The 15879-nt window shown below is 37.9% G+C and overlaps 1 long non-coding RNA gene across 2 annotated transcripts in view; it reads right to left on the minus strand.

Moving 5' to 3' along the window:
- LOC126941486 (uncharacterized) overlaps window positions 1–15879 on the minus strand; it is a 60109-nt gene that overhangs the window by 35631 nt on the left and 8599 nt on the right. For both annotated transcript variants that reach the window (XR_007721320.1, XR_007721319.1), the window contains exon 2: window positions 15481–15788. This is a non-coding gene — a long non-coding RNA (uncharacterized LOC126941486). The remainder of the gene's footprint in view (window positions 1–15480; window positions 15789–15879) is intronic.

Consider the following 15879-nt stretch of genomic DNA (forward strand, 5'->3'; position numbering starts at 1 on the left):
AAAAAAAAAAAAAAAAAAAAAAAGCACCTTCATAAGAACCAAAAATCAGGCGAGCATTCACAGTACTTGGTTTTAGCTTCGTATTGGTGAAGAGGTAGGAAAAACAGTCTTGAATTGATGACACTACCCCTTCCCCATTTCCCAGCAGCAATGGCAAAGTGCAGACATTTCTGTGCTCTGGGGAGAGGGAGATCACAGCAATTGTGAGGCGTTGAACTCAGTGCTGCACTATTATAACAGGAAATAAAACCAGACCAAACTCAGCTGATGCCTGCCCATGGAGGGAGCATTTAAACCAGCCCTGGAGTTCTTGAAAGTCAGTCTAGGCCACAAGGACTGCAATGCTTTGGCAAGTCCTAGTGCTGAACTGGTCCCAGAAACAACTGACTGGGGGACCACAGGACCTACTGAGACACCAACTGGGGCAGCTAAGGGAGTGCAGGCATCACTCCTTCCCTCACCGCAGGCTGCACAGCTCTTGGCTCAAAAAAAAAGTCCCCTTTTCTCCAGTTGAGGAGAGGAAAGGGAAGAATAGAGAAGACTTTGTCCTGCATCTTGGAAACCAGCTCAACCACAGCAGGATAGGACACTGGTCAGAGTCATGAGGCCCTCTTTCCAGACAACATTTCTCGATACACCCTGGGCCAGAAGGGAACTGACTGCCGTGAAGGAAAGAACTCAGTCCTGTCAGTATTCCTCACTTGCTAACTGAAGAGCCCTTGGGCCCTGAATAACCAGCAGTGATACCCAGGTACTACATTGAGGGCCTTGGGTGAGACTTGGAGACTTACTGGTGTTGAGTGAGACTCGGCACGTTCCCAGCTATGGTAGCTATGAAGGGGCGACAAGATTGCTTCCACTTGAGAAAGGCAGAGGGAAAAATAAAGAGGACTTTGTCTTGCACTTTATGTACCAGCTTAGCCACAGGGGTTTAGAGCACCAAGCAGGCTTATGGAGTCCCCACTTCTGGTACTCGGCTTTTTGATGGCATTTCTGGACCTTCCCTGAGCCAGAGGGGAGCCCACTGCTCTGAAGGGTGAGTCTCAGATTAGGCAGCATTCACTGCAAGCTGAATGAAGAGCCCTCAGGATATAAAAGGACATCAACGGTAGTCTAGCCATACTCCTCATGGGTTTCTGGTGGCAGTGGCCATGGGGTGAGGCTCCTCTGCCTTTGGAAAGGTGAAGTAAGAGTAGAAAGGACCACATCTTGTGGTTTGAGTGGCAGCTCAGTGACAGTAAAATGGAACACCAAGTAGACTTCCAAGGTTTTTAACTCTAGTCCCTGAATCTCAGATGGCACCTCTGGACCTACCTGGGGCCTGGGGAAACTTGCCACCCTGAAGAGAAGGACACAGGCCTAGCTGGCTTTAGCCACCTACTGATGGTAGAGCCTCAGGGCCTTGAGTGAACATAAGATATAGCCATGGAGTAGTTTTGGGTGAGACCCAGTGCTGTGTGGTTTCAAGCCTGACCCAGTGCAGTCCTGGTGGTGGTGACCATAGAGCTGCCTGTGTCAGTTCACTCCAGCTCCAGGTGGCTCAGAACAGAGAGAAAGACTTCTTTCATTTGGGAGAAAATAAAAATAAATAAATAAATAAACAAACAAACAAGAATCTATGCCTAGTAATCCAGGAAATTCTTCCAGATCTTGTCTGGAAGAGCATTCTTCCAGATGGTAAGACCATCAAGGTGTTACCTCTATGAGTCTTCAAGAACCACAGCATTACTGGGCTTGGCATGCCCTCTAAAGCAGATACAGCTTAGATCACAACACCAAGCTTCTTTGAATATATGGAAAGTCTTCTCGTGAAGCACAGGTAGAAACAAGCCCAGACTGGGAATACTACTACAAATACCTAACCCTTCAATGCCCAGATACTGAAGAACATCTACAAGCATCAACACAATCCAGGAAGACATGACCTAACCAAATGAACTAATTAAGGCACCAGGAGCCAATTCTGGAAAAAAAAAACAGATATGTAACCTTTCAGACAGATAATTCAAAATAGTTGTGTTGAAGAAACTCAAAAGAAATTCAAGATAATACAGAGAAGGAATTCAGAATTATATCAGATAAATTGAACAAAGAGATTGAAATAATTTGAAAGAATCAAGCAGAAATTCTGGAGCTAAAAAATGCAATTGGATTACTAAAGAATGCATAAAAGCTTTTTAATAGCAGAATTGATAACGCAGAAGAAAGAATTAGTGAGCTTGAAGACAAGCTATTTGAAAATACACAGTCAGAGAAGACAAAAGAAATAATAACAGAAAATGAAACACATCAACAGGATCTATAAAATGGTCCCCAAAGGACAAATCTAAGAGTTATTGGCCTTAAAGATGAGCTAGAGAAAGAGATAGGGGTAGGAAGTTTATTCAAAGAGATAATAACGAAGAACTTCCCAAACCTAAAGAAAGACGTCAATATCCAAGTACAAGAAGCTTGTAGAACACCAAGCAGATTTAACCCAAAAAAGACTACCTCAAGGTATTTAATAATCAAATTTCCAAAGGTCAAGGATAAAGAAAGGATCCTAAAAGCAGCCAGAGGAAACAAACAAATAACATAAAATGGAACTCCAGTATGTCTGACAGCAAACTTTTCAGTGGAAACCTTACAGACCAGGAAAGAGTGGCATGACATATTCAAAGTGCTGAAGAAAAAATCTGTTACCCTAGAATAGTATATCCAGTGAAAATATTCTTCAGACATGAAGAACAAATAAAGACTTTCCCAGACAAGCAAAAGCTGATGGATTTCATCAACACCAGAACTATCCTACAAAAAATGCTAAAGGGAGTACTTCAATCAGAAAGAAAAGCACATTAATGAGCAATAAGAAATCATCTGAAGCCACAAAATTCACTGGTAAGAGTAAGTACACAGAAAATCACAGACTATTATTACACTGTAACAGTGGTGTGTAAAGTCCTCTTAAGTAGAAAGACTAAATGATGAACCAATCAAACATAATAACTACAACAACTTTTTGTTTGTTTGTTTGTTTGTTTTGAGACAGAGTCTCGCTCTGTCGCCCAGGCTGGAGTGCAGTGGTGTGATCTCTACTCACTGCAAGCTCCACCTCTCAGTTTCACACCACTCTCCTGTCTCAGCCTCCTGAGTAGCTGGGACTACAGGCACCCACCACCACGCCTGACTAATTTTTGTATTTTTAGTAGAGATGGGATTTCACCCTGTACAGTAACTTTTTAAAGATAGTACAATAAAATATAAATAGAAAAAAACAAAAACTTAAAAAGCATAGGCATGAAGTTAAGGTGTAGAGTCCTTATTAGTTTTCTTGTTTATATGTTTATGCAAACAGTGTTAACTTGTTATCAGCTTAAAATAATGGGTTATAAGATAGTATCTGCAAGCCTCATGGTAACCTCATACCAAACATATGCAATGGATAAATAAGAAAATAAAAAGCAAGAAACTAAATTATATCACCAGAGAAAATTACCTTCATTAAAAGGAAGACAGAAAAGAAAGAATAAAGAAAGGGAAGACCACAAAACAACCAGAAAACAAATAACAAAATGGCAGGAGTGAGTCCTTATTCATCACTAATAACACTGAATATAAATCAATTAAACTCTCCAATCAAAAGACACAAAGTGGCTGAATGAAGGAAAAAGCAAGATCCAATGTTCTGTGGCCTGCAAGAAACACACTTCACCTATGAAGACACATATAGACTAAAAATAAAAGGATGGAAAAAAATATCCCACAGCAATGGAAACCAAAACAGAAAAGGAGTAGCTACACTTAGACAAAATCAATTTCAGAGAAAAACTGTCAGAAGGGACAAAGAAGGTCACTATATAATGATTACAGGGTCAGTTAAGCAACAGGAAGTAACAGTTTAAAATACACATGCACCCAACACTGGAGAACCCATATATACAAAGCAAATATTATTAGAACTAAAGAGAGAGACAGACTCCGTACAATAATAACTGGAGACTTCAACAATCCACTCTCAGCATTGGATGTGTCTACCAGACAGAAAATCAACAAAGAAACATTTGAACTTAATCTACACTATAGATCAAATGGATCTAACAGATATTTATGGAACGTTTTATCCAATGGCTAAAGAATACACATTGCTTACCTCAGCACATGGATCATTCTCAAGGACAGACCATATGTTAGGTTATAAAACAGTCTTAAAATGTTTTTAAAAATTAAAATAGTACCAAACATCTTTTCTGACCACAAGGGAATGAAACTAGAAGTCAATAACAAGAGGAATTTTGGAACTGTATGAACATGAGGAAACTAAACAATATGCTCCTGAATGACCAGTTGATCAATGAAGAAATTAAGAAGGAAATTGAAAAATTTCTTGAAACAAATGATAATGGAAACACAACATATCAAAACCTATGGGATACAGCAAAAGTAGCACTAAGAGGGAAACTTATATGAGCCTGATCAAAAAAGAAAAAAAAAAAACTTCACGTAAACAACCAAACAATGCATCTTAAGTAACTAGAAAAGCAAGAGCAAAACAAATCCAAAATTAGTAGAAGAAATAATAAAGATCAGAAGAGAAATAAATAAAATTTAAAAGATGAAAACAATACAAAGATCATAAGATAAAACAAAAGTTAATTCTTTGAAAAGTTAAACAAAATGGACAAATCTTTAGCCAGACTAAAAATAAGAAACAAGATCAAAATAAATAAAATCAGAGATGAAAAAGGAAACATTATAACTGATACCACATAAACTCAAAGGATCATTAGTGGCTGAACAACTATATACTATAAATTGGAAAACCTAGAAGAAATAGACAAATTTCTAGACATATACAACCTACCATGATTGAACCAGGAAGAAATCCAAAATCTGAACAGACCATAACAAGTAATGAAATCAAAGCTGTAATTAAAAATCTCTTAGTAAAGAAAAGCATGGGACTCAATGACTTCACTGCTGATTCCATGAAACATTAAAAGAATACCAATCTTACACAAACTAATCCAAAAAAAAATACAGGAGGAGGGAATACTTCCATACTAATTCTATGAAGGCAGTATTACCCTGATACGAAAACCAAACAAAGACACATCAAAAACAACAAAACTACAGGCCGATATCTCTGACAAATACTGATGCAAAAATCCTAAACAAAATACTAGCAAACTCAATTCAATAATACATTAAGGAGATTATTTATCATGGCCAAGTAGGATTTATTCCTGGAATGAAAAAAAATTGCTCAATATAAACAAATCAATCAATATGACACATCACATGAAGAAAATGAAAGACAAAAACCACATTATCTTTTCAATTGATGCTGAAAAACTTTTGATAAAATTAAATATTCCTTCATAGTAAAACTCTTAAAAAACTGGATATATCAAAACAGCATGGTACTGGTACCAAAACAGAGATATAGATGAATGGAACAGAACAGAGCCGTCAGAAATTATACCACACATTTACAGCCATCTGATCTTTGACAACCCTGACAAAAACAAGAAATGGGGAAAGGATTCCCTATTTAATAAATGGTGCTGGGAAAATTGACAGCCATAAGTAGAAAGCTGAAACTGGATCCTTTCCTTACTCCTTATACGAAAATTAATTCAAGATGGATTAGAGACTTAAATGTTAGACCTAAAACCATAAAAACCCTAGAAGAAAACCTAGGCAATACCATTCAGGACACAGTCATGGGCAAAGACTTCATGTCTAAAACACCAAAAGCAATGGCAACAAAAGCCAAAATTAACAAATGGGATCTAATTAAACTAAAGAGCTTCTGCACAGCAAAAGAAACAACCATCAGAGTGAACAGGCAACCTACAGAATGGGAGAAACTTTTTGCAATCTACTCATCTGACAAAGGGCTAATATCCAGAATCTACAAAGAACTCAAACAAATTTACAAGAAAAAAACAAACAACCCCATCAAAAAGTGGGCAAAGGATATGAACAGACATTTCTCAAAAGAAGACATTCATACAGCCAACAGACACAATGAAAAAATGCTCATCATCACTGGCCATCAGAGAAATGCAAATCAAAACCACAATGAGATACCATCTCATACCAGTTAGAATGGCAATCATTAAAAAGTCAGGAAACAACAGGTGCTGGAGAGGATGTGGAGAAATAGGAACACTTTTACACTGTTGGTGGGATTGTAAACTAGTTCAACCATTGTGGAAAGCAGTATGGCGATTCCTCAAGGATCTAGAACTAGAAATACCATTTGACCCAGCCATCCCATTACTGGGTATATACCCAAAGTAGTATAAATCATGCTGCTATAAAGACACATGCACACGTATGTTCACTGTGGCACTATTCACAATAGCAAAGACTTGGAATCAACCCAAATGTCCATCAGTGACAGACTGGATTAAGAAAATGTGGCACATATACACCATGGAATACTATGCAGCCATCAAAAAGGATGAGTTCATGTCCTTTGTAGGGACATGGATGCAGCTGGAAACCATCATTCTCAGCAAACTATCACAAGAACAGAAAACCAAATACTGCATGTTCTTATTCACAGGTGGGAATTGAACAATGAGATCACTTGGACACTGGAAGGGGAACATCACACACCAGGGCCTATTGTGGGGAGGGGGGTGGGAGGAGGGATGGCACTGGGAGTCATACCTGATGTAAATGACGAGTTGATGGGTGCTGATGAGTTGATGGGTGCAGCACACCAACATGGCACATGTATACATATGTAACAAACCTGCACATTGTGCACATGTACCCTAGAACTTAAAGTATAATAATAATTAAAAAAAACTGGATATAGAAGAAACATACCTTAACATAATAAAAGCCGTACGCAAAAACCCACAGGTAGTATCATACTGAACAGGGAAAAACTGCAAGTCTTTCCTCTAATACCTGGAACATGTGAAGGATTTCTACTTTCACCTCTGTTATTCAACATAGTACTGGAAATCCTAGAAAGAGCAACCAGACAAGTGAAAGAAATAAACGAAAATTGGAAAGGAAGAAGTCAAGTTATCCTTGATTGCAGAGGATATAATCTTACATTTGGAAAAACCTAAATACTCCACCAAAAAACTATTAATACTAATAAACGAATTCAGTAAAGTTGCAGGATACAAAATCAGTATACAAAAATCGGTAGCATTTCCATATGCTAACAGTGAACAATCTAAAAAAGAAATTTAAAAAGTAATCCCATTAACAACAGCCACACATAAAATTAAATACCTAGGAATTAACCAAAGAAGTGAAGGATTGCTATAATAAAAACTACAAAATACAGATGAAAGAAATTAAAGAGGACTATGGAAAGATATTCCATGTTCATGGATTGGAATAATCAATATTGTTAAAATGTCCATATTATCCAAAGTAATCTACAGTTTCAATGCAACCTCTATCAAAATACCAATGACATTCTTCACAGAAATAGAAAAAAATCCTCAAATTTATATGGAACCACAAAAGACCCAGAATAGTTTAAATCATCCTAAGCAAAAGGAACAAAACTGGAGGTATCACATTATCTGACTTCAAATTATATTACAGAGCTATAATAACAAAAACAGCATGGTAGTGGCATGAAAACAGACACATAGACAATGAACAGAATAGAGAACTCAAAAACAAATCCACACACCTACAATGAACTCATTTTTGACAAATATGCCAAGAATATGCACTGAGGGAAAGATAGTCTCTTCAACTGAGACTGGGAAAACTAAATATCCATATGCAAAATAATGAAACTTGACCCATATCTCTTGCCATGTACAAAAATCAGATCAAAATGGACTAAAAACTTTAATCAAAGACCTCAAACTATGAAACTACTACAAGAAAACATTGGAGAAACTCTCTTGGACATCAGTCTGAGTGGAAATTTCTTGAGTAATATCCCACAGCATAGGCAACCAAAGCAAACATGGACAAATGGGATCAGATCAAGCAAAAAAGCTTCTGTACAGCAAAGAAAACAATAAACAAAGCTAAGAGACAATCCACAGAATGGGAGAAGATATTTGCAAACTATCCATTTGATTAATAACCAAAATATATAAGGAGTTAAAATAATGCTATAAGAAAAAATTCTAATAATCTGATTTAAAAATGGACAAAAGGTTTGAATGGACATTTCTAAAAGAAAACATGCAAATGTCAAAGAAGCATATAGAAAGGTACCCAACATCATTGATCATCAGAGAAATACCAATCAAAACTACAATCAGATGTCATCTCACCCCAGTTAAAATGTCTTATATCCACCAGACAGGCAATCACAAATGCTGATGAAGATGTGGAGAAAAGGGAACCTTACTATACTGTTGGTGGGAATGTAAATTAGTACAACCACTAAGGAGAACAGTTTAGAAGTTCCTCAAAAACTAAAAATAGAACTACCATATGATCCAACAATCCCACTGCTGGGCATATACCCAAAAGAAAGGAAGTCAGTATACTGAAAAGATATTTGCATTCCCATGTTTCTTGCAGCACTGTCCACAATAGGCAAAATTTTGGAAGCAACCTAAGTATCCATCAACAGATGAATGGATTAAAATGTGGTACTTATACACAACGTAGTACTATTTAGCCAAAAAAAAAAAAAAAAAAAGGATGAGATCCTGTCATTTGCAACAACATGGATGGAACTGCAGCTCATTATACTAAGTGAAATAAGCCAGGCATAGAAAGACAAACATCACATGTTCTCACTTATTTGTGGGAGCTAAAAATTGAAGCAATTGAACTTACGGAGATAGAAAGTAGAAGGATGGCTACCAGAGGCTGGGAAAATTAAAAACAAAATAAAAATAAATAACTTGACCTAGATCACATAGCCAGCAAGAGGCACAAGTGGGCTGACCCTAGATCCAGTCTAAGTACAAAATCCATGTGTTGCATTGCTAGGCTATGCAGCCTGGGCTAGGGGTCAGTTTGCACATAATTTCCGTGGGAAACAACTATTGAGTGCTTACCATGTGTCAAACATTTTGCATCTTTTAACTCACTTAATCTTTGCAATACTTTGTGAGATAGATTTTTTTATTATTTCCATTATACGTATGAGGAAACTGAGGCACAGAGAGTTTAAGTAAATTTCCCAAGGTTTCACAGCTAGTAAGTGGTGGAAACAGATTATTAAATCATACTATCTAGCTCAAGACTCCAGACGTTTAACCATTACCTTATACTGCTTCTGTGTGGGAGAGATTACCTAATAGAATATCATCGAAGTTTTCTTCTGAGCACAAAGTAGTATAAAAAAAATACCAGTTTCTTTCTTTAAAATCAGCCCTTCTCTTAAATTGACTAAGGGTTACAATATTCCAATAAGAGAATACCCCTACACCATTTCCAAGGTCTACCACACAGGGACTGACAATCAACAATCCTCCCCTTAGCAGTCACCATGGCCTTATCTCCTGCCTTCCTCTCCAAAATTTGTCTACCAGCCCATGAAGATATCCCTTGAAGATCTCTTTCCTGCTCCCTCAGTCCTTAAGGGTATCTTAGCAGCAATCCTTGACTTTATTAATATAAGAACCACTAGGAAATGGACATTCAGCCCACACAGGATGACTGCTGTCTCCTCACTTACCCCACTTTGTCACACCATCCTTTCTCTGGCCTGGAGCCTGTTCATCTAGAAAAGGAACAGCTCACTGAGAACAAGAGCCACAGCCTGGGAGGGACAGTGACCAAATGGGAGGATTTTCGTATGAATAAGATGACCTTCAGGTTTTCCTGTGTTTTCTCATCCCATCATCTTTACCCAGTGTTTTCTTCAGTGAGCACGTTTCTTCATGAGAAAAGAGTCCTGCTTTCTCTCCCCGGAACGGCCACAGTGCAGGAAACCACACACTGACCTATATGCAAAATTGACCTTGACATATGTGGTTTAGAAATGTACCAGTCAAGCAGGGGTTGGGTTCCTAATCTTAGCAATATCACTGGACTGTTTTGCTGGTTTTTCATGAGAATTTTACAGACAGAAGGGGTTTTTCTTCACTGGGGTGTGGAGGAAAAAGAAGAATGAAGAAGGGGAATTATTTGTGACATTCACCTCTCACTCTACCAGATGATTGGTAAAATAATGTGAAAGGATACCACTGAATAGTATGAACAGTTCTGGCCCCCAGAATTGACAGAATTACTATTATGTCATATTCAAAGACACATTGGATTATTTTTCCTCCAAAACACCTACAGTATGCCTATAAAAGATTCTCAATAGGTGCATAAATTACTACTGACTTTTGTTTGTTTCTATGAATTGCATAGATGTACTTTTGCTCCCTACTTTCCAGGCAAGACTATAAGCTCCTTGAAGGAAGAAACTGCTTCATAATTCTGTTGCACAGTCCATTATACATTTCACAATTCTGGGCATATTATAGGAATCCACAATCAAAGATCTCCTAGAAGAATCTAGGAGAAATAGATGCCATCAAGAGTACACCTTCCTCAGAGTACTTGGGCTAACTCAGAACCTTGTCAGATTTTCAGGGTACAAGCTATTGGTTTGTTAAGCTATCCTGAGATGAAAAAATGCTTGTGTTTGGGGCTTACTGTAAGAAAAGGGAATCCGACACCAGCCTCTTCAAAAAAGACATTTAATTGTACAAGAATTATAAGTGAATGAATAAACTGAGGTATGTGTACCCTTTGTCTCTCAGAGAATTCTGGGTTTGGTAATGCTTGAGGTATACACCACATCCTTAAGGCCCAAAAGAAGTTGAGAGTAGTAAACACCAACTATCATATCCCACGTCTTTTTAAATAAAAAACTCTAACATTTGCACATAATTTTATATTTTTCAGTCTTTTCATATCCATTTTCAAATTTGAGTTCATATTGATTTTATGGGTTAGGGCAGGGAAACACACACAGAGAGAAATTGATTTCTCAAATGTCAAAAAGTTCAGAAAAACTAAGATAAAAATCTTAATGCAGTATTTTTCCTTCACAGCCATCCACTTCATTTGCAGACATTCCTTTAGGCAATCTATTGAAAATAATACCTTGAGTATGAATTTCAGCTTACAGTTTACAAAGCACATACATTATGTCATTATACATACCATTGTACATGGTATGTCACTATACAACTCTAGTTGTGTTAGCTCATTCCGGTCACATTAAATCCTGGTTGTAGTAAATCCCCCCAGACTCCAGTGCGTTTTATTTCTTTTTTGACTGTGGTCATTCTTGACTGTAGTCCACAACTTCTAATTTGTCATCTTCAGTTTGTTTATAATATGAAGAAAATTTTCTATTTTCTGACTTTGTGTCTCATCAAGTTATTTGCTTTTACTCAAGTTATCTTTCACTTATTTAGACCAATCTGAGTGGGGAATGTGTGTGTGTGCGTGTGTGTGCATGTGTGTGTGCGTGTGTACATCTGTTTGACAACCATGTAGCATCTGTTTCTTTGGTTTTTGGCTTATTTATTATTTTCATCTTACCAAAATCTGGATTGTACATGTAGTATCAACACATTTCTGTGTTAGATTTTCATGCTTCAAGGATTTTTTTAAAATGGTTCTGTATTAGAGTTACCCAAAAGCAGACACTGAAACAAGCAGTTGGGTACAAGTAGTTTATTTTGAGAGGTGATCTAAGAAACACAAGTGAGAAAGTGGGAAAAACGAAACAAGGAAAAGAGAAAAGCCGATAAGGAATATATTAACAAGTGGGTTATCAGTGTGGGCAACTGGGGCTGAGCTCTCCCGGGCACCTTATGAGAAACCATATGTAACGTGTGTCAGGAATCCTACTCCCCCTTCCCCAACACACACAAACACTTCTGGATAGCACTTGCTTGTTTTGATGGTTGATCTCAGAGACGAGGAACAAGGCTAATGTCAGGAATCCAGATGGTGCTCATATTTGCTCATATTTGACTCGCTAGCATGAGCTCATTGGTCTAAACAAGACTTTGCCAGAACTGGAAAAAGTTCACTTCTTCCCTCAGAACCTAAATGTCTCACATGTGATGAAAATAGTCAATTTTCTGACCCATGAACTGAGATCTCCCTCTTCTTAGACTCAGTCTTCATATGGTGAGGCAAGCCAACATCAAGATCAGAGAATTATTAAGGGCAACTTAGCGCCAACCTCAAGTGCAATACCACTTGAGAATAAACTCAAAATGGAGTAAATCTAACAATAAACTTAGCAAAAAGCCTCTTTATAAAGTTTGGCTTAAAGGAAAGTGGCCTGCTCTGTCCCAGTTTGGGCAAAGTTTTCCAGATACCCGTGAGCTCATGCTCGAGCTTCTGCCTGACGACATGAGCACAATCTGGGTTTCTGACATTGGGCTTTTCCCTGACATATGAGATCATAAAGGATGATATGGGGCAATAAATTTAGTCATTTCTAGTACCTTTCACAGAAAAATTATCATCTTGGGAAACGTTGCCTTGTTTAGGTCTATGAGTAGCTGAGTGATATCCTATATCACCTGTAGATCCTTATCTGAAGTTCCTTCTGCCATTAGAAAACGTATTTATTCTAATGACATAACTGAAAATGAAGCTGAGAATCTTGAAGCTTTCCTTTTTGGCAGCTACGCTGGTTTCTGTTTGGAGACTGTCATTTATGTACCCCCTTGTGGAGCTATAATCTTACTGCAATATCTCATTGCCACGTTAACATATGCACCGTACAACATAAATGTCAGCTCTTAGGGGAAAACATATCTGACAAAAAGGATCAAAATAAGAGAAAAATACTGACAAGAAGACAAAAAATTTTTCCTTCCAGAATTAACCAGAAAATGGTAACAAAGAAAGTAAACAGACGTTAACATTTACACATAAAAGGGCTTTGCCATATGATGTAATCCAAGGCATTGCAGGAAAATACGTAAGTGCAAGTTCTCCCTAGAGGACCCTAGGTTAGTGACCCACTGTTTCTGTTTCTGTTTGTTTCTGTTTCTGTTTCTGTTTCTGTTTCTGTTTCTGATTAAGAACTGAGTCGCAATGTACCAGGTAAGGTATTTTTCACAAGCACCTCATATAATCTTCATGAGAAATTAATCGAGTATTATTGTACTAAATTTACATATGATAAAATGAAGCGCAGAAACATTAAATGATTCAGCTAAGGTCACACAACCAGAAAGAGCCAAAGCTGGGACTGTCAGAAACTCAGCTGAGAGAGAGAGAGAGAGACAGAGACAGAGACAGAGACAGAAAGCTGAGTGGCCAAGTATCAGAGCAGCCCTATTAAAACAACCAGTCAAAAATGACAGGATTCAGCTTTTCATCACACGCTGCAATGGCATAAAGAAGAGGCTAAAACTGTTGGAGGCACTGACTCCCACGTTCCATTTTTCCCAACAGAAAGTCACACCAATTAAGAGTCAGATGGATCATCATAGACATGAGAAGAGGAGTGCTAGGGAGGGAAGAGGAGAAGGGCTAGCAGCGGGAAGAATCCTGAGTATTGAGTCAGAATGTGGAAAAGTGTCTTCAAGGTTTTTCCCTCCTCCTGCAAAAGAAGCTTTCAGCAGAGGAACCTGAAGAACGCCTCTGTCAAGGGTGTCAGAGACCTTGGAATGAAGGTTTCTGGGTTAGGAAGGTAAATACGTGAAAGAGCATGATTGGCTGGAGGACCTGAGTCCTTGACTGCCACTCTCTCCTGAGGCTGCAGTGCATTGGCTGTAAAGTCTAGTGTGGGGAAGGCAGCTTTCCCCATAAGGCCTGCCAGGTAAAGCCATTGTAATTGCCTATGGTCAGGCCTGAATATGCACACATGGATTTTAACCAGGTGCTGAACTCTTCAGGGATTTCTTCTGAGGACTTGAGATTGTAGTTTAATTTCATTCCCGCTGCACTGGGACTAATTCCCACACATGGGGACACCATCTCTTTGTGTCTGTCCAGAATGGCATAAGCAGATTACTACTCAAATTGTCACAGAAATATTTTACATATGAGTACAAGAAAAGGAAGAAACAAGGTAGAAGAGGAAGCAAAATGGCAGAAGTGATTTTTTTTTTTTTTAGATTTGAGAACAGTAATGGTTATTATGGCGAATTAAGGATAAATAAGCAATTGTTTAAAAACTTTCTTTGTCATGGTTCCAGATACATCACTCTCCTTTCTTCCTCCCAATTTCAGATCCTTTAATTCTTAACCCAGTGGACCAATCATGAAGTAACTGGTAACAATTCTTAAATGAAAAAATATTCGTATAACATGAAATTTAGATCTTCCTATGTTTGTAGAACATACTGAATTCATGTAGAATTCATTAACTCCTCTCACTCTTTGATGGATACATGACAGTTAAGCTTTCTGAAGCCTACTTTGATAACTGTCAAGTAGCCAACCCTCACTAAGAATCATGTCTTGTAAATTTTTCCCTAAATTCTTCCTTTTTAAATCACTTCCTTATGAAAACAAAATTATCTTCTGGCTATTTGAAATGATAGAGAATAACACTGAATATTTAAAATGTTATCAGATAAAAGATCCAACTTGAGTTCAGCTCTAAAACTATAAGCTCTTCATTGGCTTATTTTATCTTCCCAAGGCTATTATCCCACATCTTTTCTGATCCTCTACCCCTGAAGATTATAGTCACTTCTCAGTTGCTTCACTTCCAAAATAACATTCCTTTAAAAATCACAGTTGCTTCACTTACAAAATAACATTCCTTTAAAAATCACAGTCAGCAAGGACTTGTGAGAGATTGTGTAGCCCCTCTGAAGTCCATAAAAGTAACAGTAAAAATTATTTGCTGCTACATGGGTAAAGACAGCATTTGAATTGTCTTCTTCAAATAGAGATATCCTTCAAATGGAAAATTAGAGTAACCTTGCCTCACTCTGACTACCCTCACACCCAAATTCAGCTTATTAGAAAGAAGTCAGTAAGGCAAAGGGAAGAGAAGTTTGCATCTCCACAATCTTCTTACATGTAGTGAGTTACTAGTAGGTTGGTGCAAAAGTAATTGTGGTTTTTGCCACTTCATAATATAAAGTGCTGAATGCAAGGTGTGTGTGTGTGTGTGATGTAGAGAAATAGCCATTAATATAAGATGGCCATTGAGAGTCATAATGGTATCAAGAAATGTTTAAGTTTGCTTATGGCTTTGCTCCCCCTTCCTATAGGATCCTGTCTCTGTACTTGAGCCAGCCAATTAAGAGTCAGCTTGTTGACACACGTTAAATATGTGGTAATAAAGAAATGAGAAGAAAATAGTTTGCACAGTCCGAGTCAACGCTCATATTTCAAAAGAGAAACAAAGAATACAACTGGCCATATATAATCCAAATCCTCCCACCTTACTTCTCAAATAAAAGCAGATAGTTGTCACATAAGTAATGCCCTTCTCTCAAAGACTATTCCTTCACTTTGATTAGGTTGACTCCCACCAAGAATTTGTGGTGGAACACATCGCTGGACATGCAATATTCACATAAAATAAATAAGAATGTTCATGAAGCTCACCGTTTTGAAGGAGTGGGTGCCAAGTGACCTATTATTTCTAGAGCCAGATGCCCCTGCGTCGCTGGATTCTGCCATCTTCTGCCCTTTACAAGCAAAAAAGTCTCTTGTTTCCTTCTCAGCATCACCATGGCATTCTCTTATCCGTGTTTTTCTCCCCTCTTCCACCTCCTTTCTCTGTTTTCACTCTTTGCCTTCTTTTCAGCCTCCTCCACTTCTCCAAGCAGGCTTCACACTCTTCTCTCTGCCAGTGTAAGGAGGCACAAATCCCAGCTGGCACATATCATTCCAATAGGCTCCATCTTGATTGCCTGGTAACAAAAATAAAACAAAACATAAACAACACAGTCACATTCTGTTCAAGAAAGATTAGGTCATTCACTTTTCAGAAGGATATGTATT

The sequence above is a fragment of the Macaca thibetana genome, chromosome 1 (genome assembly GCF_024542745.1).
Source record: "Macaca thibetana thibetana isolate TM-01 chromosome 1, ASM2454274v1, whole genome shotgun sequence".
NCBI lineage: Eukaryota > Metazoa > Chordata > Mammalia > Primates > Cercopithecidae > Macaca > Macaca thibetana.